At 42.5% G+C, this 26,158-nt stretch overlaps 1 long non-coding RNA gene across 1 annotated transcript in view; it reads right to left on the bottom strand.

Annotated features, from left to right (window-relative positions):
- Window positions 1-26,158, bottom strand: part of LOC142661961 (uncharacterized) — a 158,407-nt gene that overhangs the window by 65,492 nt on the left and 66,757 nt on the right. The window lies entirely within an intron of this gene.

The following is a 26,158-nucleotide window of genomic DNA, read 5'->3' as shown; positions in this document are numbered from 1 at the left end:
AATTGCGTTTAACAATTATCAATATATGGTTAGTGGTTACCTTAAAGCCAAGTTCAGACGTTGCGTTGTTTTGTAACACAAAACCACACCACAACTGTAAAGAAAATATTGCAGCAAATCTGTATGTTAATAATGCCGTATCACTTTGCAGTTTCCGCCCTACGTCTGAATTTAATATAAGCGCCAGAGACCTCATGAACACAGTATGGTGGTACATGGAGTACCTATGGATCCATATTACCATTAGTCACTTTGGGAATTTATTAATGGTTTTACACCATTGTTATGGAATTAAAAAGTCAAAAATTTTGGATTCCCGGGTATTATCTAGGGTTAATTAACCCTTTAGTTAGGGGGATGGCACCAACAACGTACTGACAGATTAATAGATATGCAGTAAATTATAACACATATCTACACCTGCTCACAGCAGGCATAGATTTCCTCATCTGACGTATATTAATCTAAACTAAGACTGGCGTATCAAAAGCCGATCTAAGTAAATCTGCCCTGTTGTGTCATATGGTGTGTCCACAACATACTGTATTCTTTTCTAGAAGCGATGGCTCTATGGGAGAAACAGAGGCACAAGGAGGGACTGTATGGGTCTATAGTCAGCTATGGGTGACCTATTACAGATCTGTACAAAACTGATCCATAATATGACCATGTGCATGTACCATTAGGGTAGTAGTTATTAGTGATAGGACATATTGTTTACTTGGAAGAACCTCTGACTCTAGTCCGGATAGATAGGGTTGTTTCTGGGGAGGAATGGTGGCTGTGGGTGCCATTTTCATGCATTGTTACACTATGGCCAGGTTCACACAAGGACATTTGATGGCATTAAACACACCAGGAATAAAGATTGCTCTGGTTTGAGGACAACATCATTACATGTAACACTTGGATTGCAAATGATTTTGCATGAAAAATAACGGCAGAAAAGGTCTGTACAGATGCCCTATTTGTATATGGCCTTAGGGGTGAATTTGTGTATGATGTGATGAGAACATAATGTTATCTAGTGACACATCCTGATTAAACATAACTTTTCTTTACAGGGCAATGACATACCATACAGATTTTGCAAATGCAAGAGACAATTCAAGTTACATCTAACAACCATGGTAACATATATCCACTCCAATAAAAGGGATGACTTGCCAACGAATTCCCAGCATACAGTAGGATGTGTAAAAGTGTATCCTGGAAGAACTCTGAGCCTGGAAACATCTGGTCAATTTAGCTATAGTCAAATAAAGGACTGTGTGTTTGAATGAGGAGCTGGATAATAGGTGCGGTGCCATCTGGCTTCCAATCAGGTGCTAAGCCTCCAAAATGGTCATTATGTTCAGACATGAATGGGTGCAATTTGAAAAACAAATTATAGTGAACCCCCTCCCTCCCCGCTCCTAAGTGCAAATGATGGAACAACTAAAAGCAGCTGCTAACAAGCTTGTAATGAAACTCAAAACCATTCTGGAGTAATTAAACAATCTATTAACCCCTGGTAAGCTTACACACAGCACCCGTCCTCTAGTACCTGCTGGAGATTGTAATCTAGAGCTGCCCATAAACATTAGATAACAGAAGTTTTGCCTATAGTGCGGAGTAGCTGAACACTATAAAGGAACTATAGACTTTTCTTCATCCAGAAGAGCACTTGTGAGGTCAGATACTGATGTTGGACGAGAGGGTCTGGTTCACAATCTCCGTTCTAGCTCATCCCAAAGGTATTCGATGGGGTTGAGGTCAGGGGTCTGTATGGGCCAGTCAAGTTCTTCCACACCGAACTCTCCCAACCATGTCTTTTTGGACCTTGCACACTGGGGCACAGTCATGCTGGAACAGAAAAGGGCCGAACCCCAAACTGTTCCCACATCGTTGGTGGCATACAATTGTTCAAAATGTCTTGGTATGGTAAGCATTAAGATTTCCCTTCACTGGAACTGAAGGGCCTAGGCCGACCCCTGAAAAACAACCCTATAGCATTATCCATTCTCCACCAAACTCTACAGCTGGCACAATGCAGTCAGGCAGGTAACGTTCTCCTGGCATTCATGAAACCCAGACTTGTCCATCAGACTGACAGATAGAGAAGGGTGATTCATCACTACACAGAACACGTTTCCACTTCTCCAGATTCCAGTGGTGGCGGCTTTACACCACTCCATCCGGCGCTTGGCATTGTGCTTGGTTATGTAAGGCTTGCATGCAGATTTTCGGCCATGGAAACCTACGTCATGAAGGTCCCGGGGCACAGTTTTTGTGCGGATGTTAATGCCAGATGTGTTGGCGACTTTTATGCACTGTGCACCTGAGCACTCAACGACCCCGCTCTGTAATTTTACGTGGTTTCCACTTCGTGGCTGAGTTCCTGTGGTTCTTAAACATTTCCACTATGTAATAATATCACTCACAGTTCATGGTGGAATATCTAGGAAGGTAGATATTTCACAAACTGACTTGTTTTAACGGTGGCGTCCTATTACACGACCACGCTGGAATTCAGTGATCTCTTTAGAACGACCCATTCTTTCACAAATATTTGTAAAGGTGACTGCATGGCGAGGTGCTGGATTTTATACACCTCTGGCAATGGAACTGAATGAAACACCTGAACTCAATGATACAGAGGTGTGTCCTAATACTATTGTCCATATAGTGTATGTGCACACGGATTCCCTATAGCTTAATGCTATAAAGCTGTAGGTACTTAGCACTATATTACAGAGATATTCTGCCTCTGTAATACATTATCCAATGAAGAATGCTACACTTTTCTTCTTTTGTTTTAAATAACATAAATTGGCAGTAAAAACTCTATGGGGGAATATATCAAAAGGTTTATGCCAGTTTTCTGCCGTACAAAAAGTTCTGAAATTTGGCGCACTTCATAGTTGCGCTAAAATTTGTGCCTTTTTACTTTTCTCACCACTTTCTGAAAGTAGTGAGAAAAGGGGCAGGGATTAGTTGAAGGGGGCAGTGCCTCCACTGAAACTATAGATTTATCATAATTTATGACAAAAACTTGAGTAAGTTAAGACGCAAATTTATACCTGCTCATAGCAGGCGTGGATTTGCATTTCTATTACATGGACAGACAGAAATTAGCCAAATATATTAAGGGCTCACTCACATGAACGTGAATCTTGTGCGTGGGACGGCCATTAAAACAACGACCGTCACAAGGACCCATGAATTTCAATGGAGCCGTTGACATGACCGTTGTTTCAACGGAGCGTATGAACGCTCCGTTGAAAAATAGGCCATGTCCTATTTTATTGCGTGTGACGCATCCCTCCATAGACTGTAGTCTGTGGGGAATCCGTGACTTCGCGGCCCGCACGCGTCCACCTCGGATGTGGAAAATTGCAGTTTTTCACGTCCAAGGTGGACTACGTTTGTGTGAATGTAGCCTTAGAAGTGTGCACTTAGTATATTTCGCTCTTCTATATGTGAACATTTTTTGACAGAGCATTACTAAAGAAGTTCTCCACCTAAATGTACTTTTATGTAAGTCCTGCCGAGCCTTTTTTTCTTCTTTCAGTCCGGTGGCAGGCTGGCAGTAATCTCAGATAGGTTGGTTTCTAGCGATCTGTTCTTAACGGCTCATTCAGACGAGCGTAATACTCGTCCGTGTGTTGTGCGTGAAATAACTGACAGCACATGGACCCATTCATTTCAATGGGGCTATTCAGACGGGTGAGTTTTCACAAAGCGAGTGTCCGTTGCGTGAAACTCACTGCATGTCCTATATTGGTGCGTTTTCATGCACCTAGTCGCCCATTGAAGTCTATGGGTGCGTGAAAAACACGGACAGTACACGGATGACATCCGTGTGCTATCCGTGTTTCACATATCAAATACATAGAAAAGCAGAAATAAATGAAAAAAAAAATGAAGTGCTTGCAAAGGACGTTATAAACAAATGCCACACGCAAAGCCCACTGATGCCAATACGCAACACACACGGACAAGAAATGTAGGAAAACCGCTGCATTTTTTACGCGCGCAATTCGGACACGCTCGTCTGAATGTAGCCTTAGCAGCTTCATAGAAAAGACTGTGGTTGTTAGGCACTGTAGCCCTAGCAACCAGAGTGTCAGACATGCAACATGTTAACTTACTCATTTAGGTGTGGTCTTGACAGATATATATGTTATTATATGATGAAATTATTCTTAATAATAATAATAATAATAATAATAATAAAAATAGGTACCATTATAAGGTGATTTTATTTCCATTTGTCAAAACAATTGAGTACAGATTTTTATTTTACAAATTGTATTTGTCAACAGTAGTTTTCTTTCAATGGTTAATTTGTTCTGTTATCAATCCCATCGACAACCATGATATTTCATCAGGGCTATCAGATCCATCTGCCCGCCACATATTCTCCATCCTAGGGGAGACAACAATGCTTCATAGAAGAACTCCTATTCCCAGACAGCTGGATTCACTGGCTGCACCTTTTAATAAGGCCTGAGGTGAACAGGTAAACGGGATCTACCAGTGACCGGCATTGGAGCTTGTTGTAATGGCCCCTCAGTCTGATGCAATGCTCGGGACTACGTTCTTATGTTACAGCAGGAAGGGGTGTGGGACAGCATGTCAAGAAGACTTTGCAGGTGCACTGAGAACAATACCGGAGCAGGTTACTTCCCTTGTTTGAGTAACTCTGCTGCCTGCATTTACAGTGTACATAGTGCCGCAAATCACAATGTCTGGACTTATAGGAAAGGAACAATGTATGAAACGAGAATCTGGGCAGAATCTACATTGGAGATTATGGTCACCATCAGATGGACAGCAAGATAGTTATTGAGATCATCTGTCTAATATATGTCACCAGAGAAAAATATTCACTTAATAAATCCTAAAGAAAAAGAAAAATGTATAATGATAAAATATCCCATCAGGAACGATTAAAACCTGCAGATATGTGTTGGAAAAGTGAACAAAAACAATTTTGCACCTGCGTGGATGCTGTCAATTTCGTTTAGTGATTGTCTGAAGTGGGTTTTTTGGACCTTTGACTGTGCAGCCGCCTCTTGTGCTGCGGACACTTGTCTTAAGCCTTATTCACACGAGCCTTGAATACGTCCGTGTGACAGCCGTTGAAGCAACGGCCGTCACACGGACCTATGTAATTCAATGGGGCCGTGTGAAGGGTTCCCTGAAAAATAGAACATGTCCTATTTTGTTCCGTTTTCACGGATCCCTCCTTAGACTCAAGTCTATTGGGATCCGTGAAAAATGGAACCCGCACGGGGGCACCTCGGATGTGAAAAACATCATGTTTATCACGTCCGAGTTTCCCCACGCTCGTGTGAATCTAGCCCTACTGTACATGCTGCAATCATAATGATAAAAATGACTGAAAAACGAGTACGATTATTTTCAGATCGAGTGGATCTGTTCACTATTATGACCATTTACACGTAGCCACTATCACTACAATATGTCACTTATGTGGCAATACTAAATTTTTTAAGACCAAGAGAGCGCTAAAATGTATAGTGAAATACATAATCTTTAGACTCCAGAGTGCCGAACCTCAGAAGGTTTTTCACTATCAACCTCTGCCACCGCAGTCCCCATGGTTGGACCGTGATCTTCATTGAAGTCTAAGGAAGTTCTGGTAGTGCAGCCACCTTTTCCATTGAACTCCATGGAGAATCGGCAAACAGGGGTCGGAGGACGCCCATGCTCCTGATAGGTGAGGGTTCCAGAGGTGAGATGTGCACCTCTACTGTAATATGCAAAAAATACTTAAAATGGGAATACCTCCTTGGACTAACACACTTTTTGTGAGGCTTTTTTTTGTGGCGCATCTAAAAAAAGTATTTTAGTAAAATGGTACATGCGTTTTTATGGTGATTTTGGTGGCATTTTTTCTAAGGACGGGTTCCCACGGGTCGGATACGCTGCGTAAAAACTGCACAGCATATCTGACCTGGAAGTCACAGCACCTTCCGTCCAAAAACCACACCACATTGTGGTGCAGTTTTTTTAACTGAATTTCCGCTGCAGAATGCAGCGCTGGGTTAAAAAAAAAATACCATACGTACCCCTCCATCTTCTTGGCGTGTAGTCCGGCCTCCCAAGATGACATTGCAGGCCATGTGACACTGCAGCCTGTTATTGGCTGCAGCGATCACATGGGAAGAAACGTAATCCCAGAAGGCCGGACTGCAGGAAGGAGGGCGTTCTGGGTAAGTATGATTTTTTTTTTCTGAGTTGCGATTTTTGCGGCATAATCGCTGCGAATCCGCCGCAAAAGTTGCAACACTTGGCTTTCTGTTGCAGGTTTTGCATCCCTATTGAATTCAATGGGGAAAACCCGCAACAGAAAAGCAACGAAAACGCAGCATAAATTGACATGCTGAGGAATTAAATTCCGCACCGCAGGTCAATTTGTTAACGTTTACGCAGCGTAGCCATGAGATATTCTAAATCTCATCCACTTTGCTGCTACTGTAAATGCTGCGGAATTTCCACAAACAATTCAGTTGCGTAAATTCTGCGTTTACGCAGGAACCCGGCCTAATAGTGTGTTTTACTACCTGTGTTTTTTAGGTGGTCTTTTTCCCATTCCAGATCATGTAATTAAAAGATCACATGATGCAAAGATTTCTCTTTATGATTTATTACGAAAAATGCTATAAGAAAACACCACATACATTGACACATGCGCTTTTTTGAAGAGACAAAAAAAACCTATGGATGTCTATGGGAGAAAAATGCCAGTAAGTGCTGGAAAAAAACACCAAAGCCAGGCTAGCTGCGATTTTGTAAAAACACCACTGAGCTAGAAAACACAAGACAAAAAAAAAAATGCGTAATGTGTTTAATAATCCCCTATTAACTTCAAGCTAACATCTGCCTGCAGCGTTTTTTGATGGGAAAAAATGTCCATAGAAAAATGCTCCAAAAAGCGTTGCGTTTTTCCTAAAAATGCTGCATGTGAAGCAGTTTCCCAATATACATTCATGGCATATAGATCGGATTTGCCATAGGAATTGTTATTGGTTTTATCAGTAGGAGTCTTACTGTTGGGAATTCCATTGTTTCTTAGAGTATGGGTCCAGTGTCCGTCACTTACATGGTAGTTTATGTGAAATGTGGAATTGACTTATGGCACTCACTTGTCTATTTCCATATATCTCATAGACTATAATGAAGAGTGATCATGAATTTGCATCCACCTCTCCATTGCAGACGAAGAACATTGATTGTAACATGCAGCCCTCAGATTAAGACAAGGGCTACATCTGTGACCCCAATAATAATAGGTTGAACACCACTGCTCTAAACTTTGAGAAATGAGTCCTCCATCATGAACTAAAATTGCTTAAAGTGTGTTCTATATTTACTGGGAAGATTTGGTCCCAGGGCTGAGAATTTGGGGACTGCCTTCGTATGGCTTATTTTACTTCCACTAATATATAGTAATACAGATGTCACATTTAGCAAGGCATGAAAAAATGAGAATCCTTACATCTACTGTGGAGCAATAAAATCCATACCATTGGCTTATAACTAGTTTGAGAACTTGTATAGGTGTTACATTAAAAAAAAATGTGTTTTCCTATTTATATCTTGTGTTTAAGTATTGGCTGTATGACATTAGTTTCAGGTTAGGTTTACTTTATAGTTATTTTCCTACTTCATCCGCTAAAGCCACAGACTAAGCCTGAATTGTGGTGTAGCTAAGAACTACTCAACTATTACCCAATAGTTCCTAGAGTTTTGGATAACCCTGGATTGGAACAGTGATGTCAGTAGCTTCCCAATGCCAAGTCCCTGGGCAAAGCATTGGAAACACTCTGCTCACAGACTCTGGCTCTGGTGAAGCACCTCACATCAATGTCCATATAGGGACAGTGACATCATAGGCTTCCCTAGAGCCGGAGTCTCTGACCAGAGCGCATCCGGCTTTCTGCCTAGAGACTCCAGTGTTGTAGCTCCTGACATCACTGTCTATATATGAACAGTGAGATCAGGGGCTTTCCTATCAGAGCTGGAGTACAAGGCCAGATTGCTTATGACACTCTGGTCAGACACTCCGGCAATGCAGCTCCTGACATGATTGTCCATGTATGGACAGTGACATCAGGAGCTTCCCCGGGCACAGCACTTCAGGTAGCGCTCTGCCCGGGGGGTTCATGGCGATGTATCCCACTGTATGCAAATACAGTGGGATACATTGCTGCCTTCCGATGAAGGTATATGTTGAAAGTCCCGATGTATAACTCCAACAGAAGGCAAAATCTTGATGTGATAGGGGCCCAACTGCCCTTTTTAAATAAATGACGGGAATAATCTGCACAAATTAGAATAACTTTAATAATGAGTAACTAATACCTTAATTAGTCTGATGTCCTCAGATCATAGCAGTGCAAGCTATTGGATTCTATAATCCTTCCAAGTCTTAAACCTCTGGTAATGTAGTCCAGGAGGAATTCCAGGATTTATATCAAGAAAATCTTTATGCTCTCATTCCTCCCTCCACAAGGAAAACCTGATAGATAAGAGACTCGGAGCCATTGCTTGCTGAACCTGTCTGAAGTATTCTAGATATATGGGACTATTCAGTTTTTGTAGCTTGATCCCAAACCTAATCCAGTTTTTCATTTTGTTAATCGAGAGGGCCTGACCTAGTGGAAAAACATGACACACCTGTTTTAGAGCTAACCGATCTCCTGCTCTAAAGAGTTATAGAAACTGAACAAATAATAGAAAAGTGTTCATTAAATAGTATAAAATAAAAATTCCATCAAACAACATCCAGAACACAAACATAAAATAAAGTGACCACCGAACACAAAACAAATGGAATTTTATTGAAAAGATCTACTGCCAAAGTAACAAAAAGTTATTGACTTTCTCTCATGTAATACATTTTCTGCATTATAAAGAGTCCGGTGCAATAAATATGATCTTAAAGGGGTATTTAGAAATTTAGCATATTCCTGAAATAATTACAAATTGTTATAATATTCTTCATGTCTGATCTTCGCTTGTAGTCAGTGAATGGAAACCTTCATTGATTACTTAGAGCGGATGAAAATCTATCCTTTTCATTTAATGCTTATACTTGTTAATGGCAGGTTATAGTACAGTTCCTTGCAACGAACCATGCAGCCGTGAGGCTGTGACAGCAGCACATGGCCAGGACAGATTTTCATCCTCTGGAAGTAAACAATTAGGCTGGGTTCACACACACTATTTACGGACGTAATTCAGGCGGTCATTTTTTTTACGCGCCGCTGTCAAATGACGGCATGTAAAAAAGACGCCCGCGTCAAAGAAGTGGCTGTCACTTCTTGAGACGTATTTGGAGCCGTTTTCCCTTGACTCCATGGAAAAACAGCTCCAATTACATCCGTAATGGACGCAGCGAAAAACGCCTGCACATGCCATTACGTCTGAAATGCCGGAGCTGTTTTCTCCTGAAAACAGCTCCGTAATTTCAGCCGTAACGGACGCTGCCGTGTGAACATACCCTTAATGTTTCAAATCACTGACAGCAACCAGGTCTTGAAAAGTGTGAGGAATTGATGCACGCAGTGAATTAGAAATTGCATTAAATATACTAAAAATACTATCAATAAAATTAACAGCAACTATTAAATCTATCAGAGACAGAGAGAGGATTTTGCTGCAGATCAAATCAAGGGACAAAAGTTCTAAGAGGTATAAAAAGTGGAAATAGATGAATGCTGACTGCATCTATATATAAATGACCATCAGGGTGCATGAACACGATCGTACTCCGTGTTACCTCAATCCGTAAGATACTGTCCATATTCTGTTATGGGTCCATACTGTACCTACATGTGCCTCCGCATACATTTTTTCCCATAGATTTTGTGAGTATCCACAAGAAAAAAATTGTGATATGCTTCATCCGATAACGCAAGTATACTCTGCTAGTAGCATTTTTTTCATGGAGAATATAGTGCCTCATAGAGTCACTAATACACAGTGTGTTGCCATATAGTGTCCGTGCATGCAAAAATGACAATGTTACATTGGGTTTTGCCATAGTGACCAATCAGATTGCTGCTTTTTATCCGATGACTCGCCTAAAGCACCAGACGGCAGCACAGAGTCGCTACAGATTCATAATACTCTATGTGCCGCCATACAGTGTCCATGCCATGTGCATGGGCCTTTACACGCAGATGCTCTCTAAATATAAGGCTCCTTGTACATGACCATATTATGGCTCCACAGAGTCATATATTTAGAGCCAATGACAATTCAAGAATAGGAAAGGATCTAATCCCTTGCTTGGCTCTAAATATATGACTCCTACACGGAAAGGTACATGGAGCCTTACACCTGATTAACCCCTAGTAGTAACTGGTCAGTTCATAAAAGTTTTCAAGCATGATATTAACACTATGTACACTAAAAATATAAAAACAAATTATAATCTTAATAGTTCATAAAGTCAATTGTGTGTATCTTACATTAGTTTGAATGTTAAAAGTCAAATATAGCAAAGCACTGGAATCTATACAGAGACCATCCAGAGACAGGATTTTACATAGTGTATTCAAATAAGTGAATGAATTATGTCAGTTTTCTAATGCACTGGCGATTTGCCTGCCAAATTATAGACAAAGTGGATGCATGAAAGGAAATTCATGTGGCAGGTGCCCTCTGATTTGCCTTTTGACGACCTGTCTCTATCAAATCTAGAATATAATCTACAACTGTACACATCTATCTATCTATCTATCTATCTATCTATCTATCTATCTATCTATCTATCTATCTATCTATCTATCTATCTATCTATCTATCTATCTATCTGTCTATGGGTATGTTCACACGGCCAAATTTCAGACGTATACGAGGCGTATTTTGCCTCGTTTTACGTCTGGAAATACGTCTCAAATACGTCGTCAAACATCTGCCCATTACTTTCTATGGGTAGAACGCTGTATTGTCCACACGACGCGTAATTTTACGCGTCGTACGGCAATTACGACGCGTAAAATTACGCCTCGTAAAAAGAAGTGCAGGACACTTCTTTGGACGTTTTTGGAGCTGTTTTCTCATAGACTCCAATGAAAACAGCTCCAAAAACGGACGTAAAAAACGCAGCGAAAACGGAGTGAAAACGCAGCGAAAAATGCGAGTTGGTAAAAAAACGTCTGAAAAGCAGGGTCTGTTTTCCCTTGAAAACAGCTCTGGATTTTCAGACGTTTTTGTTGACTACGTGTGAACATACCCTATCTGTCTGTCTGTCTACAATTTATCTATATACAATTTATCTTCACCAGAAGAACGGGGGTCCCGTGACATCTGTTTGATGATTTAGCTAGCTACTCTCCATTGGAGTCTATGGGAAAGAGCAGAGCAAAAATTCTCTGCTGATTTATTTCTTAGGGCATGACCACACATGGCGGAATTCCTCCGCAACTGTCCGCATCAATGCCGCACAGAATCTGCGTTGCAGATTCTGCAGCGGATCTGCACAAAATGTGCAGAAAATTGATGCGGACTGGCCGCTGCGGACTGCAGGAAAAGTGCTTCTCTTCTCCCTATTCAGTGCAGGATAGAGAGAAGGGACAGCACTTTCCCTAGTGAAAGTCAAAGAAATTCATACTTACCGCCCGTTGTCTTGGTGACGCGTCCCTCTTTCGGCATCCGGCCCGACCTCCCTGGATGACGCTCCAGTCCATGTGACCGCTGCAGCCTGTGCTTGGCCTGTGATTGGCTGCAGCCGTCACTTACACTGAAACGTCATCCTGGGAGGCCGGACTGGAGACAGACGCAGGGAGTTCTCGGTAAGTATGAACTTATATTTTTTTTTACAGATACATGTATATTGAGATCGGTAGTCACTGTCCCGGGTGCAGAAACAGTTACTGCCGATCGCGTAACTCTTTCAGCACCCTGGACAGTGACTATTTACAGACGTCTCCTAGCAACGCTCCCGTCATTACGGGAGCCCCATTGACTTCCTCAGTCTGGCTGTAGACCTAGAAATACATAGGTCCAGCCAGAATGAAGAAATGTCATGGTAGTAAAAACAATACGCTCCGCAGCACACATAAGATCTGCGGACTTCATTGCGGAATTTTGACTCTCCATTGAAGTCAATGGAGAAATTCCGCCATGAGTCCGCAACCAGTCCGCCACTGCTCCGCAACAGACAGAGCATGCTGCGGACACCAAATTCCGCTCCGCAGCCTATGCTCCGCAGCGGAATTGTACGCATCGTGTAAACGAACACTGCTAAATTAAAGTGAAAGTCAATGGAAAAACGGCTCCGCTGCGGATTAACGCTGCGGAGTGTCCGCAGCGGAATTTAAGTGAAATTCCGCTATGTGTGAACCCGCCCTTATATAGGTTTTAGTTTTTCTGATACAGAGCTCTAAATCCCCTGTAATGACATAGGGGGAGCTGGAGTAAGATGCGACCAATTTATTAAGAGGTACAGGCGACACATAAATAAATCTCTGCCAGTCAGGAGCTGGCGTAGATATCCTCTATAACTTACATCCATTTCTAATGTAAATGATAGTAAATGCGTTCAGGTCGCATTTTCTGCGACTTTTGGATCATTTGCGACATTTTAACTTCCCCACATACAGTTAAATTATAACATTCTGGTTGCCTGTAAACACCACTGTTTTAATATTGAGTTCAATGTATAAACAGTATGCAGTTCATTCCTAAGCTCCCCCTTGAGGTGGCTGCAGGCAACCAGAAGTTTAGTATTCTGTATCAGAATAACAGAGCTCTGACTGCTATAAAGATATATTAAGGCTATGTCACACAGGATACGCTGCGTAAAGGTACACAGTGTATCCTCCCAAGCAGCCGCAGGGTATTCCGGCCGAAAAGCCGTACTAAATTGTGGTGCAGTTTTTCAGTCGGAAAGTCTGCTGCGGAAAACAGAAGAGGAAAAAAAAACATGTGCATACTTACTCCTTAGGGTATGTGCACACGTAAACTGCATTTACGTCTGAAATTATGGAGCTGTTTTCAGGAGAAAACAGCTCCGTAATTTCAGACGTAATTGCTCGTCCTCGCATTTTGCGAGGCGTCATTGACGGCCGTAATTTAGAGCTGTTCTTCATTGAATTAAATGAAAAACGGCTCAAATTACGTCCAAAGAAGTGTCCTGCACTTCTTTGACGAGGCAGTCATTTTACGCGTCGTCGTTTGACAGCTGTCAAACGACGACGCGTAAATTGCAGCTCGTCGGCACAGTACGTCGGCAAACCCATTCAAATGAATGGGCAGATGTTTGCCGACGTATTGGAGCTGTATTTTCAGGCGTAAATCGAGGCATAATACGCCTCGTTTACGCCTGAAAATAGGTCGTGTGAACCCAGCCTTACCCTCTGATGTTCTGCAGACCGGCCTCCTGGGATTAAGTTTCATCCCATGTGACCACTGCAGTCTGTGATTGGCTGCAGTGGTCACACGGGATGAAACGTCATCCCAGGAGGCCGGCCTGGACAAAGAAGAACAGAATTAGTGGTAAGTATAAGATTTTTATTTTTTTTTTCTGATTTGCAATTTTTGCTGCGAAATCTCAGCTTTTCTGCCGTAAAAATCTCAACATCTGCTATTTGTTGCAGGTTTTACCTCCCCATTGAATTCATTGAATTCAGTAGGGAAAACCCGCAACAAAAAAGCAGCGATCACGCAATCACAATTGACATGCTGCGAATGAAAAAAACGCACAGAGCTGGTTAATTTCTGAGTGTTTTTTCCACTTGTCATTTACGCAGCGTGTGGATGGGATTTCTTCAAATCTCAACCACCCAGATCAGCACAGACATTCATTTTAATGAGCCATCTGCATAGGGCAACATGAAGGAAATTTTTTGATCTACTAATGAAGTTACGTTACATTAAGCATGGGATATCTGACAATGTAATATAAGTAAGTAGAACAGACTTCTAAAAAATATAGGGAACATAGGCTTATATACAGACCTGTGAGAAATATATGTGCCATACAGATAGTTGTTGGATAATGGTGGGCGCCATGACACTACAGCGGGTTACATGACCTGCGACATTATACAGCATAAGATTATGGCTCTTGGGCTAACTGGAGGCAAGTTGACGTGAAGCATTTTCATGTTCAGACGTTAGAATCCGTAACATCTAGTTCATTTACTGGATCAAAGGGAAGAAATGATTAAGCGTAGATGATTGCAATCTTCCCTCCCACACATTGAAAGAGGCCCCAAAATTGCAGAACTCCTGCTGAATGTGCCAGTGCAATGCTGAAGATTAGTTCTTGGTGTGCAGCTTAGGACACGTCAACTCTAAGCTCGGGTGGAGAAGTGAAACTATTTTTTTGGAGGGTTCGAGCTCTCTGTTCTTAGTGGCGCTGTCTAATATGATGTTTCATGCCTCCAGGCTACCAAGCGGCTACACAGATAGATGATAAACTCTTCAGCGTAACCATCCTCCGCTCATATATGATCCTGCCTGTCTTATTTAACAACTTGCCTACAGCTCTCAAAAACTATTTTGTAATCTATTGTCTCATCATTACGGGATATAGTTATGTGCAATGTACTTCCTGTTGTATGATTTGTAGCAGAATCCCAGATTTTAATGACTATTGTATATTTCCAAAGCTATGTTCACACTACTTTCACAGTGCACATTTCTCATATACACTAGAAAATGCTACAGGCGTATACGCCAAATATATCTCTAGTCTTCTATGGGCCCGACATGTGTCCTTCTGGTAATACATCTGGCCGTTACCGATTTGTATGACTTTTCTATTTAACTGTATTGGAAAGCATAGTCGAAAAACGCTTTTTACTATAAGGCCAACTCGCAAATTAACAATAAACCGTCCGCTATAGGTTTTTCTACAATTGGAGCCAATTACAGGTGTATGCAGCTGTATAGCATTTTCCAGTTGCCAAAAATTGCAGTTTTTCTCCATTTAAGTAAATGGGGATGAGCTGTAATACCACACACAACCTGTGGACAGGTGGGGCGCTGTTTTAAAATGAAAGCAGCAATGTTTATTTTTTCCTGGACAACTACTTTTAAAATTGTGATAAAACTGCAGGACTTGTCATTAATCAAATCTTCCAATTTCTTTTGGTTTATTAAAGGTGTTTTTTCCAGAATCCTAAATTATTATCTATACACAGGATAGATGATAATTTTCTGATTGCTGGGGGCCCACCGATTGTGAGAGCAGGGGTCTTGAACCGCCAGATCCTTCTCCCTGCGACCCCCGCATTGAGGAGTAGCTTGAATGAGGTGGCGGTCGAGCATGCGTCCGCTGCTCTATTCACTGTCTATGAGAAGCGGAAACAGCTGAGCGCTGTACTCAGCTGTTTCCTTCATTACCATAAACATGATATTCGACCACTGCTCCACTTAATGTCTTCCTGCGGTTAAGCAGTGAGGAGGAACGGGGAGTTCGGGACCATTGTTCTCATGATCGGTGGTGGTCCCAGTGGTGGGGCCCCCAGCTATTAGAAAATTATCACCTATCCTGTGGATAGGTTATAATTTATGATTTTGTAAGAACCCCTTTAAGATCATACACATACAGTACTAATGATGTTGCTCGGTTTAACAATATTCTACCTATAAGGAGTTAATTTTTTTTATCGTTTTTGAACATGTAGATCACTGATGTCCAAAGCTCAGAATCCCAGTCCTAGCAACGCTGCCACCTTGCTTGGTTTCAAAGTTGATAATTGGTCTCTAAAGGACCACGAGAAGCGAGTCAATTATGGCTAAACATGAAGCATGCACAATTTATTTCCATTCTAGTGCTGGATCCATTTCGCGCTTACAAGCCTTAGGAAAAGCCATATGCTAACATGAATCTATAAAGTCAACAGCTATTTTGTAAGCAGTGTGTAGGTGTCACAGTTTCTAGTCAAAAGAGTAAGAATTGTATTCAACTCACAAAATGCGTGCCTGCCGATGCTTAAGCCAGTGGCGTAACTATAGGGGTCGCAGCTGCGGCCGAAGAGTTGGGTAAGTTTAATACCACTGTCTTGCTGAAGCTGATGGGTGGGGGTCCGACTCCCGGGACCCCCGCCAATCTGCTGTTTTGAAGGGGGTGCAGAGCTCGTACGAGCGCTACTTCCCCTTCATTCCGGTCGCTTTCTCACACTGAATCGCCGACACGGACGTGTCAGCGATTCACAGTATGAGCACGTGAGGGAAATTAAGGGGAAGTAGTGCTCGTACGAGATCTGCATCCCCTTCAAAACAGCTGATGGCGGGGGTCCCGGGAGTCGGACCCCGAACCATCAGCTATTGATGGCCTGGACAACCCCTTTAACGTGTGTTAGGCTTAGATACAGGGCGCCAGTAGACAGTAATCTGATACTGTATAAGGTTACTGTCTGCTGGACCCTGTATCTAAACCTACCTTAGGCTTAGATACAGGGTCCAACAAAGAGTATCACACATGCACATGGGCCCTGTATCTAAGGCCCTGTTCACATCACTGCTGCCCTTCCGTTGAGGGGTCCTGACGGGTTAACCACTCAACTGAAAGGCAAACGGAAACCTGCACTTCCGTTTCCCTCACCATTGATCTCAATGATGATGGAAACTTTGCTAATAGTTTCGGTTGGTCACCGTTGTGAACGGGTTCCATTGTTTTGGCGGAATCAATACACAGTCGACAATGCAAAACAACAGAACCTGTCACAGCGGTGACAAAGGGAAATTTTTAGCAACGTTTCCATCACCATTGAGATCAATGGTGAGGGAAGCGGAGGTTTCAGTTTGCCTTTCTGTTGAGGGGTTAACCTGATGGAACCCCTCAATGGATGGGCAGCGGTGATGTGAACAGGCCCTTACTAATGTTTTCTTTTGTGTTTTTTTTACAGGTTCAGTTGTTGGACTACGTGGGATTCGAGGACTACTTAGTTGACGACTTTTTTATTCTCAATAAAATGGTTAATGAGGGTTGTGTGGGGTTTTTTTATTTCAATAAATGTATTTTTTCTATGTCTTTGTATTCTTTTTAAACTTTATCGCTACCACCTTACTAATGGCCGCTGACTGATTGGCAGCGTCCATTACTAAGGCGGGGCTTAGCGTTAGCCAGTGAAAAGGCTAACACTAATTACCATTATTACCCCAGTACCCACCGCCACCAGGGGTGCCAGGAAGAGCCAGGTACGATCCAGTACCCGACCATCTGTAGTGATAAATGGGCACTGGGGTGGCCGCAGGCTGGTATTTTTATGCTGGGAAAGGCCACAAACAGTGGCCCTTCCCACCTTGGTAATGCTAGGCTGCTGCTGCATTGTATCTGGCTGTTTATGAAAAATGGGGGGACCCCACGTCATTTTCTTTATAAATAATTGGACAGCACGATGTGGGCTTCCCCCATTTTCATAACCAGCCAGATACAACACAGCAGCAGCAGGCTAGTATTACCAGGGTGGGAAGGGCCACTGATTTTGGGCTTTCCCGGCCTAATAATACCAGCCTGTGGCCGCCCCAGTACCCCTCCGTCACTAGAGATGGTCAGGTACGGGATCGTACTCGGCTCTTCCCGGTACCCCTGGTGGCGGTGGGTACCAGGGTAATAATGGAGGTTAGTGTTAGCCTCTTCATGTCTAATATTAAGACCAGCCTTAGTAATGGGCGTTGTCAATCAGCCAGCAGTAATAAAGTTTAAAAAATACAAAGACATAGAAAAAATATTTTATTGAAATAAAAATCCCACACACAATCATCGTTATCCATTTTATTGAGAATAAAAAAAGAACATTATCGAAGTAGCCCTCGAATCTGAAGTAGTCCAACAACCGAACCTGTAAAAAAACACAAACATACAAAAATAATTAGTAACACACAAAAAAGGAAAATAATTCTTATACTTACCTTTCCTAGGTTCAGCGCTGGAGCTGCAATGTCAGCGAGCTGGGCCCTATATCTAATCCTATCGTGTGTGATACTGTCTGCTGAGCCACTGTATCTAATCCTATAATGTGTGATATGGTCTGCTGAGCCCTATATCTAATTCTATCATGTGTCATACAGTCTACTGGGCCCTATATCTAATCCAATCATGTGTGATACAGTCTGCTGGGCCCTATATCTAATCCTATCATGTGTGATACAGTCTGCTGGGCCACTGTATCTAATACTACAATGTGTGATACTGTCTGCTGAGCCGCTTTATCTAATCCTACCCATAGCTATAGGGTCGTATTGCTATAGATATGCTGTGATATGCTGTCTTATATATATGTATATATATATATATATATATATATATATACATACACGCGGACATTTTGTTGGAGGGGGGCACATATGTATTTGGGCTATTCCCCCTGATGTTTTAAGTCCTTAGTGATGCCCCTGGCTGCTAGTGCTGCTTTGTTGGATCACTTAGGAGCCCCAGCGATACAGCTGAAAGCTGCGGGCCATCGGCCATGAGGAGATTGGGGGGGTCCAAGAAGAAGCTTTGCATTGGGGCCCATGAGCCTTTAGCTACGCCCCTGGCTTAGGCAGAGGGTATGACTAGTCCCTGGGCTTCATGCACCATATAAAATTGGCCATACACATAAAACAAAATTTGACTGAACCTTCCGAATTTGTGAGATCTCCTGACTCTGCACTGACGGCAGGGGAAGAAAGATCAGACATATTGAATTTCAACATAGCCAGTTTTTTGCTCTTGCAAGAGATAGGCCGCTGCCAGAAGGTCCTGGCTCTGGCATATGTCCTTCTCCCCATTGAAATAATCATGTACACTCGGCCAAGCCGAGCATGCATGTTTACGGTGGAGTCTGCAAAAATAGTTGTTGGCCAAAATAGCGTTCTGCCGACAATTACTGTATTTCATGTGTATGGCAAAATTCCGGAGAAAAGACATAGTAAGAGATAATGTCGAAACACTTGTTATTGAGCACAAAGATCTTTAAATACATTTATGTGACTGAACCGAGCGTCTTCTTTTCTCATAGTAGATGAAATCACGGTGTTCACCACATATCTCCTGATAGTGGGACTTGTCCCAGGAGATGTATCAGCGCTGTTTGGTGTAGGCGATACTTGGTGTAAATTGTTCTCTGTGCTGTGTTGGTATAAGAAGTCTGCTAAATACTTTGTTGCTCCTTGGCAATGAAACTGGTCATTATCCTGGACACCTTAGGTTATTTAGTAAAAATCAAGCTGTTAATGATAGCAAGCTGGCAAGCTGATTCAGCGCTGCGTCCCCTTCTAAATCTTCCCTGCATAGCAGCGCAGTAGGGAACTTGGGGGCTTTTGGGCAGTTCCCAGTGAAGGGGATGCAGAACTACATCAGTTCTGCGGCCCTTCATTCCCAGGACCGGTGGGTTTCCCACTGGGTTTAGACCCCACCAATCACAAAGTGATGGCATATCCTAGCAATAATCTATCACTTTTTAAGATGGGAATAACCCTTTAGGAGTAATGCCTACAGGATGCCATTTAGAAAGCTAAAATTATAACCCTTGTCATAGAATTTTATTTCAGGCAATAAGACCCATTTTCTTGAGTTTATGGCACCGAGATAGTGTAACATCACCTCATTACACTTCATTAGAGCACTTTGCCCGAGTGTCCTCATATTACCTCCCTACTCCTGTCACCTTAAGACATATAAAATGCAGTATGGTATTATAATTACCTCACACATTAAAACAATTTATAGAAAGTTAATTGTAGAAAAGATTAACGAAGCAGCTTAGTGAGTTCTGTTCCCTGCATATGATTTGGGTCCTGAGAATGGAATGCTCGGCTCAGCTTGCAATTATTAGAGAAAAGATCCATGAAAATATCTTCTTAGGTAGAACTGCAAAAATTATTTGTGAATGTGTTGAATCAGTGACCCAGTATGACACAATGTGGCTTATATATCAATCAGTGACAGAAAAAATTACGCAACTGCTTTGGAAAATATGGTGTCTGAAATGTGCGCCATAATCAGCCAAGTTTAGTAAAAAAAAACAAAACAGAATAAGTCTAGGCTGTTCCTTATTTGTACTCAATGAAGTTAGTTTATAAATTGATTCATCTGACTTACTATTCCGTCACCAAAAACAATGGAAACCTGATACAATGGGGCATAAAGGTCCTTTTACTCCGGCCAATATGGGCCAAGAAAACGCAAGCTAATCAACGAGACAGCTTGTTGATGGTGCTTGTTTGCTCCTCCCACAAGGAGCTATGATTGGTTATATATGGGGACAAGGGATCGTTACTACGATCGTTCATCCCCATCCAATTCAATCATGTCGGCAGCGCATCTCCCTGTTTACACATGTGCTGCCGACAACGATAATATTTAATGCTGCATAAACTATACGATCAGCCGATGAATGAGCGTTTGCTTGTTCATCGGCTGACCCCTGCCCTGTTTACACGGGGCAATGATTGGGAATGAGCGTTCATATGAACGCTCATTTGTCCTATCATTGGCCCGTGCAAAAGGGATTATACTGATGTCCACTAATTGCATCTGCTATCAGAAAAGTCTGATTGTTTATAAACAATACAAAAGAAAGACAGAGAAATGTGCTAGTGTAGACTTATAGGGCTCTATTGGGTCAGGGGCAAGGAAACATAGGGCCACAAGCGAGTAAAATTCAATATTATACATTAGATAACATCACCAAGATTGCAGGACAACTCACCGCACCAACAAAAGATAATGCAAATTACATCCAAACACAAAGCTACATTGTATCAATATTAAATTGCCTGTATCAATAGGCTATACCCAGCTGAAGAAGATTTGGGAACAGGAAGTGTCAAAAAACAGAAGCTCTATTATCAGTAAAAAAAAACAACAAGGCGCAATATGTAAAGCAGATAATAAACATCTATTTCATACAAATAGTATGTACTGTACATATGTATTAGGGCAGATACAGACGGACATTGCGTTTTTGCGCGCGCAAACAACGCGGCGTTTCGCGCGCGCAAAAAACATTTGACAGCTGCGTGTGTCATCCGTGTATGATGCGCGGCTGCGTGATTTTCGCGCAGCCGCCATCATAGAGATGAGGCTAGTCGACGCCCGTCACTGTCCAAGGTGCTGAAAGAGCTAACTGATCGGCAGTAACTCTTTCAGCACCCTCGACAGTGAATGCCGAACACAATATACAGCAACCTGTTTAAAAAAAAGAAAAAGTTCGTACTTACCGAGATCTGCCATCCCGGCCGTTGCCTTGGTGACGCGTCCTTGGTGACGCGCCTCTCTTGACATCGGGCCCCACCTCCCTGGATGACGCGGCAGTCCATGTGACCGCTGCAGCCTGTGCTTGGCCTGTGATTGGCTGCAGCTGTCACTTGGACTGAATTGTTATCCCGGGAGGTCAGACTGGAGGAAGAAGCCGGGAGTTATCGGTAAGTCAGGACTTCGTTTTTTTTTACAGGTTCATGTTTATTGGGATCGGTAGTCACTGTCCATGGTGCTGAAACAGTTTAACTCTTTCAGCACCCTGGACAGTGACTATGTCCTGACGTCGCGTACCGGAAATTTTTTTGCCGGGTTCGGCCAAAACGAGTTCGGCCGAACCCGGTGAAGTTCGGTTCGCTTGTCCGGGTTCGCTCATCTCAAAGACACTCCGTTTGGATGTTCGGAAACAGAAAAGCACGTGGTGCTTTTCTGTTTACATTCATCCTTTTGACAGCTGGTGCGCTGTTTCAGTCGGTTCGCACGGAAGTGCTTCCGTGCAACCTGCGTGGTTTTCACGCACCCATTGACTTCAATGGGTGCGTGATGCGCGAAATACGCAGAGTTATTGAACCTGTCGCGTTTTGTACGCAGCGAACAAACGCTGCGCAAAAAGCACGGACTGTCTGTACTGCCCCATAGACTTGTATTGGTCGATGCGTGGCGCGTGAAAACCACGCGGCCCGCACGGACCGAATACACGCTCGTGTGAATCCCCCCTAACAGTGAAATAAAATAAAAATAGAGAAGGAGCAAGTACATGGAAAAGGTATAAACAATTTAGATCGTGAGCCCCAAGGGTGACACGGACCGATGTGAGGGATGACAATCTCTGTAGAGTGAATAAAAGACATAAAAATAAATAGATAAAGTACATCGCGGTCACACTTATATAAAGATTTCAGAAGCCTAGGATTATTTAGACACTTATGTAGACTATGTTCACAAATTGGGCCCTAATGTACAGTCACGGGAAAAAGAAAGTACACCCTTTTAATTTATCAGGGTCTAAAAAACAAATAAACTCTGGTGACAGCAACAACAAAAAAATTTCAATATGTAGTCATTTTTTGTTTCTTCAAAAAAGTTAATCATCAGACACCAGGTGGAAAAAAAAGTACACCCTTCAGTAACATGTATCTCCACCTTTACCAATAATAACTTGTAGTAAACATTTTCTGAAGCAGTTTATCAGTCTCCGCATGGCGTGGGAGAGATTTTGGCCCACTTTTCCTTACAACACTTCAGTTCATTGATGATTGAGGGCATTTGTTTATGCACCGCTCTCTTAAGATCCCACCACAGCATCTCAATAGGGTTGATGTCTGGACTATGATTTAGCCAATACAACACCTTGATTTTTCTTCAGATGTGGATTTGTTCTTGTGCTCAGGATCATTGTCAGATGGACAGATGGACTCACATTTGTTTAAAAAATATTCTGGTATAAAGTGGAGTTCTTATGTCACAAGCCGCTGCTGCATTTTCTCTGCTTGTGATGCGCGGCTCCAGCCGCAGGATCGGGACCCAGTGTAGCGTGTGATGTTTTTATTACAGGACCACAAAGGGGAACGACTCCAGTGTCTCAGTGCTTGGTTATCAGTCCTGGTGGTGAGTTTCCTAGCGATTTGGCTGTTGTTACTATGTTTCCCTATGTTTAACCCGGATTTCATCTTAAATCTGCATGATTCAACTTACTGTATCTGTTTAGCGACCTCCGGTCTGACCCTGGCCTTGCCTCCTGATACTAATATCTGAACCTGATGTTGCCAATCTGTTACTGACCAAGATCTGTTTTACCATGAAACTGTTCATACCCGCCATCTGCAGCCCGTTTATCTTGAGGACCATGAACTGGGAATCTTACTGGCAAAGTCCATACCACCTTGCCGGTGTTAAGGGTGAAGAATGGGGTATTCTTCAGACTTTGCACCTTAGGTTAGCCTGTGCCAACTAAATAACGGTTTCAATCATTCATTGTTCCAGTCATCTGCCAAACTTCTTCTGTGATGGAGCGCAACTCCTTCGCCAAGGATGCATGGTGTCGCTGGTCTGTTCCTGATGCGCTGTGCTACTCTGTGTCACTGTCCTTAAGACGTCACCTAAGTTCAGACTACGTTAGTCAGGGATCGGCATCAAGGTACACTCTTTGGCATATAGTCTAGCACGAAGTGTTACAACTTGTTCAGTCTTTTTATAATTGTGCTTTCAGGAACATAAACATTTCATGTGCTTATAGAGGCTTGTAGGTCATGTGACATAGTTCTTGGGTTTCTCTTTATATCTTTGAGTATTAAATGGTTTGTCCTTGGACTGATTTTCCTGGGACAACTACTCCTGGGAAGATTGTCAACTGTCTTGGAGGCTCTCCCTTTGTAAATAATCCTTCTCACTGTAGAATGGTGAACTTTACATACAATTTTGGAGATGACCTTAAAACTTCCCAGATTGATGAGCAGCAAAAGTGGTTTCTCTGAGGTCATGGAAAAAAATAACTACATATTGAAACCTTTTGGGGTTTTTATTCTATTGCCTCCAGACGATATATGTTTGTTTATAGATGTTGGTGAGGACCACACAATTTTTTTTACGCTTACGCTTGTGAGAAATAAAAACATAGATTCTTTACCATGACTGTACATAAAAATGTAAATATAAACTCTATATGTACTATTAAGACGTAAGGATCTCATAAAAGAAGGGGTCGCTCACATGGGACCACCTCTGCATGCCACAGTGAGAGCCACTACTATGAGGGACTTCTAGCACAATCACTCCAACCATGTATTACATGGTCGCCCGTACCCTCCCACGTACCTTCCTTTTCCCGTGCCAACTGCACCAGAGGACCAACTTCCTGTCCAGTAGAAGCAAACAATCTGCATGCTGCACAAGACCCGACAGGACAGATCTAGAACATAATGTACAATAGTACGTCTTTTTGTATCTTCATAATTGATGTCAAATTAATTTTGTTTACTAGAAATCCAGACAGCCCATTTAACCCCTTAGTGACCACCAATACGCCTTTTCACGTGAGTCACTAATGGGCTTTAGGCTAGGCTGACGCCTTTTCACGTCAGCCTAGTCTAAGTCCTGCACGGGTCTACTGTGCAGGCAGGAGCCGGGGCTCTGCTGTCTGATGACAGCTGAGCTCCTGCTCCAACGCCCGCGATCGAAGTTTACTTCGATCGCGGCCGTTTAACCCGTTAAATGCCGCCGTCAATAGCGACCGCGGCATTTAACTTTGTTTACAAAGGGAGTGCGCTCCCTCTGTCACCCATCGGCGGCCCGCGAATGCAATCGCGGGTCTCCGATGGGGTGTCATGTCAGCCGGGGGCTTGATAAAAGCCCCCAGGTCTGCCCTGGACATATGCCTGTTAGGAAGCGCCGGAGGCACGTCCTAACAGATTGCCTGTCATATTTACACTGACAGGCAATAATGCTCTGGTATACGAAGTATACCAGAGCATTATAGCAGCGATCGGAACATCGCACAGTAAAGTCCCCTAGTGGGACTAATAAAATCAGTCATCAAAGTGAACTAAAGATTATTAATAAAAAGTACAGTAAAAAAATAAATAAAATCATTTTTTTCCATAAAAAGTGGTTTTATTTAGTAAAAGTGTAAAAAAAAAAAAATGTACACATATGTGGCATCGCCACGACCGTAATGACTCCATTAATAAAGTTAATATGTCATTTAAACCGCAAGGTGAACACCGTAAAAAAAAATGCAAAAAACCATGGCGAAATTGCAATTTTTTTCCATTGCCCCCCAAAAAAGTCATAATAAAAATGAATCAATAAGTCCCATGCACCCCAAAACAGTACCATTCAAAACTACGTCTTGTCCCGCAGAAAACAAGCCCAAAAAATCACTACATTGATGGAAAAATAAAAAAATTACGGCTCTTGCAAAGCGACGATGCAAAAACAAATAATTTTAGTTCAAAAGTGTTTTTATTGTGCAAAAGTCGTAAAACATAAAAAAACCTCTACATATGTGATATCGCTGTAATCGTACCGACCCATAGAATAAAGGTAACATGTTATTTACGCCGCACAGTGAACGGCGTCAATTTAAAAACGCATAGAACAATGGCGGAATTTCAGGTTTTTGTTATAATCCCCCCCAAAAAGGTTAATAAAAGTTAATATAAAAATTATATGTACCCAAAAATGGTGCTATTAAAAAGCACAACTAATCCCGCAAAAAACAAGTCCTCATACAGCTATATAGACAAAAAAATAAAAACGTTATAGCTCTTTGAATGCGACTATAGAAAAACGAATAAAATAGCTTGGTCATTAAAGAGGCTCTGTCACCAGATTTTGCAACCCCTATCTGCTATTGCAGCAGATAGGCGCTGCAATGTAGATTACAGTAACGTTTTTATTTTTAAAAAACGAGCATTTTTGGCCAAGTTATGACCATTTTTGTAGTTATGCAAATGAGGCTTGCAAAAGTCCAAGTGGGTGTGTTTAAAAGTAAAAGTCCAAGTGGGCGTGTATTATGTGCGTACATCGGGGCGTTTTTAATACTTTTACTAGCTGGGCGCTCTGACGAGAAGTATCATCCACTTCTCTTCAGAACGCCCAGCTTCTGGCAGATCACGCTGTGACGTCACTCACAGGTCCTGCATCGTGTCAGACGAGCGAGGACACATCGGCACCAGAGGCTTCAGTTGATTCTGCAGCAGCATCGGCGTTAGCAGGTAAGTCGATGTAGCTACTTACCTGCAAACGCTGATGCTGCTGCAGAATCAACTGTAGCCTCTGGTGCTGATGTGTCCTCGCTCGTCTGACACGATGCAGGACCTGTGAGTGACGTCACAGCGTGATCTGGCAGAAGCTGGGCGTTCTGAAGAGAAGTGGATGATACTTCTCATCAGAACGCCCAGCTAGTAAAAGTATTAAAAACGCCCCGATGTACGCACA

This window comes from Rhinoderma darwinii, chromosome 10, assembly GCF_050947455.1.
Source record: "Rhinoderma darwinii isolate aRhiDar2 chromosome 10, aRhiDar2.hap1, whole genome shotgun sequence".
NCBI classification, from domain to species: domain Eukaryota; kingdom Metazoa; phylum Chordata; class Amphibia; order Anura; family Rhinodermatidae; genus Rhinoderma; species Rhinoderma darwinii.
Note: the sequence above shows the minus strand (reverse complement) of the source record. Positions and strands in the feature narration are given on the sequence as shown.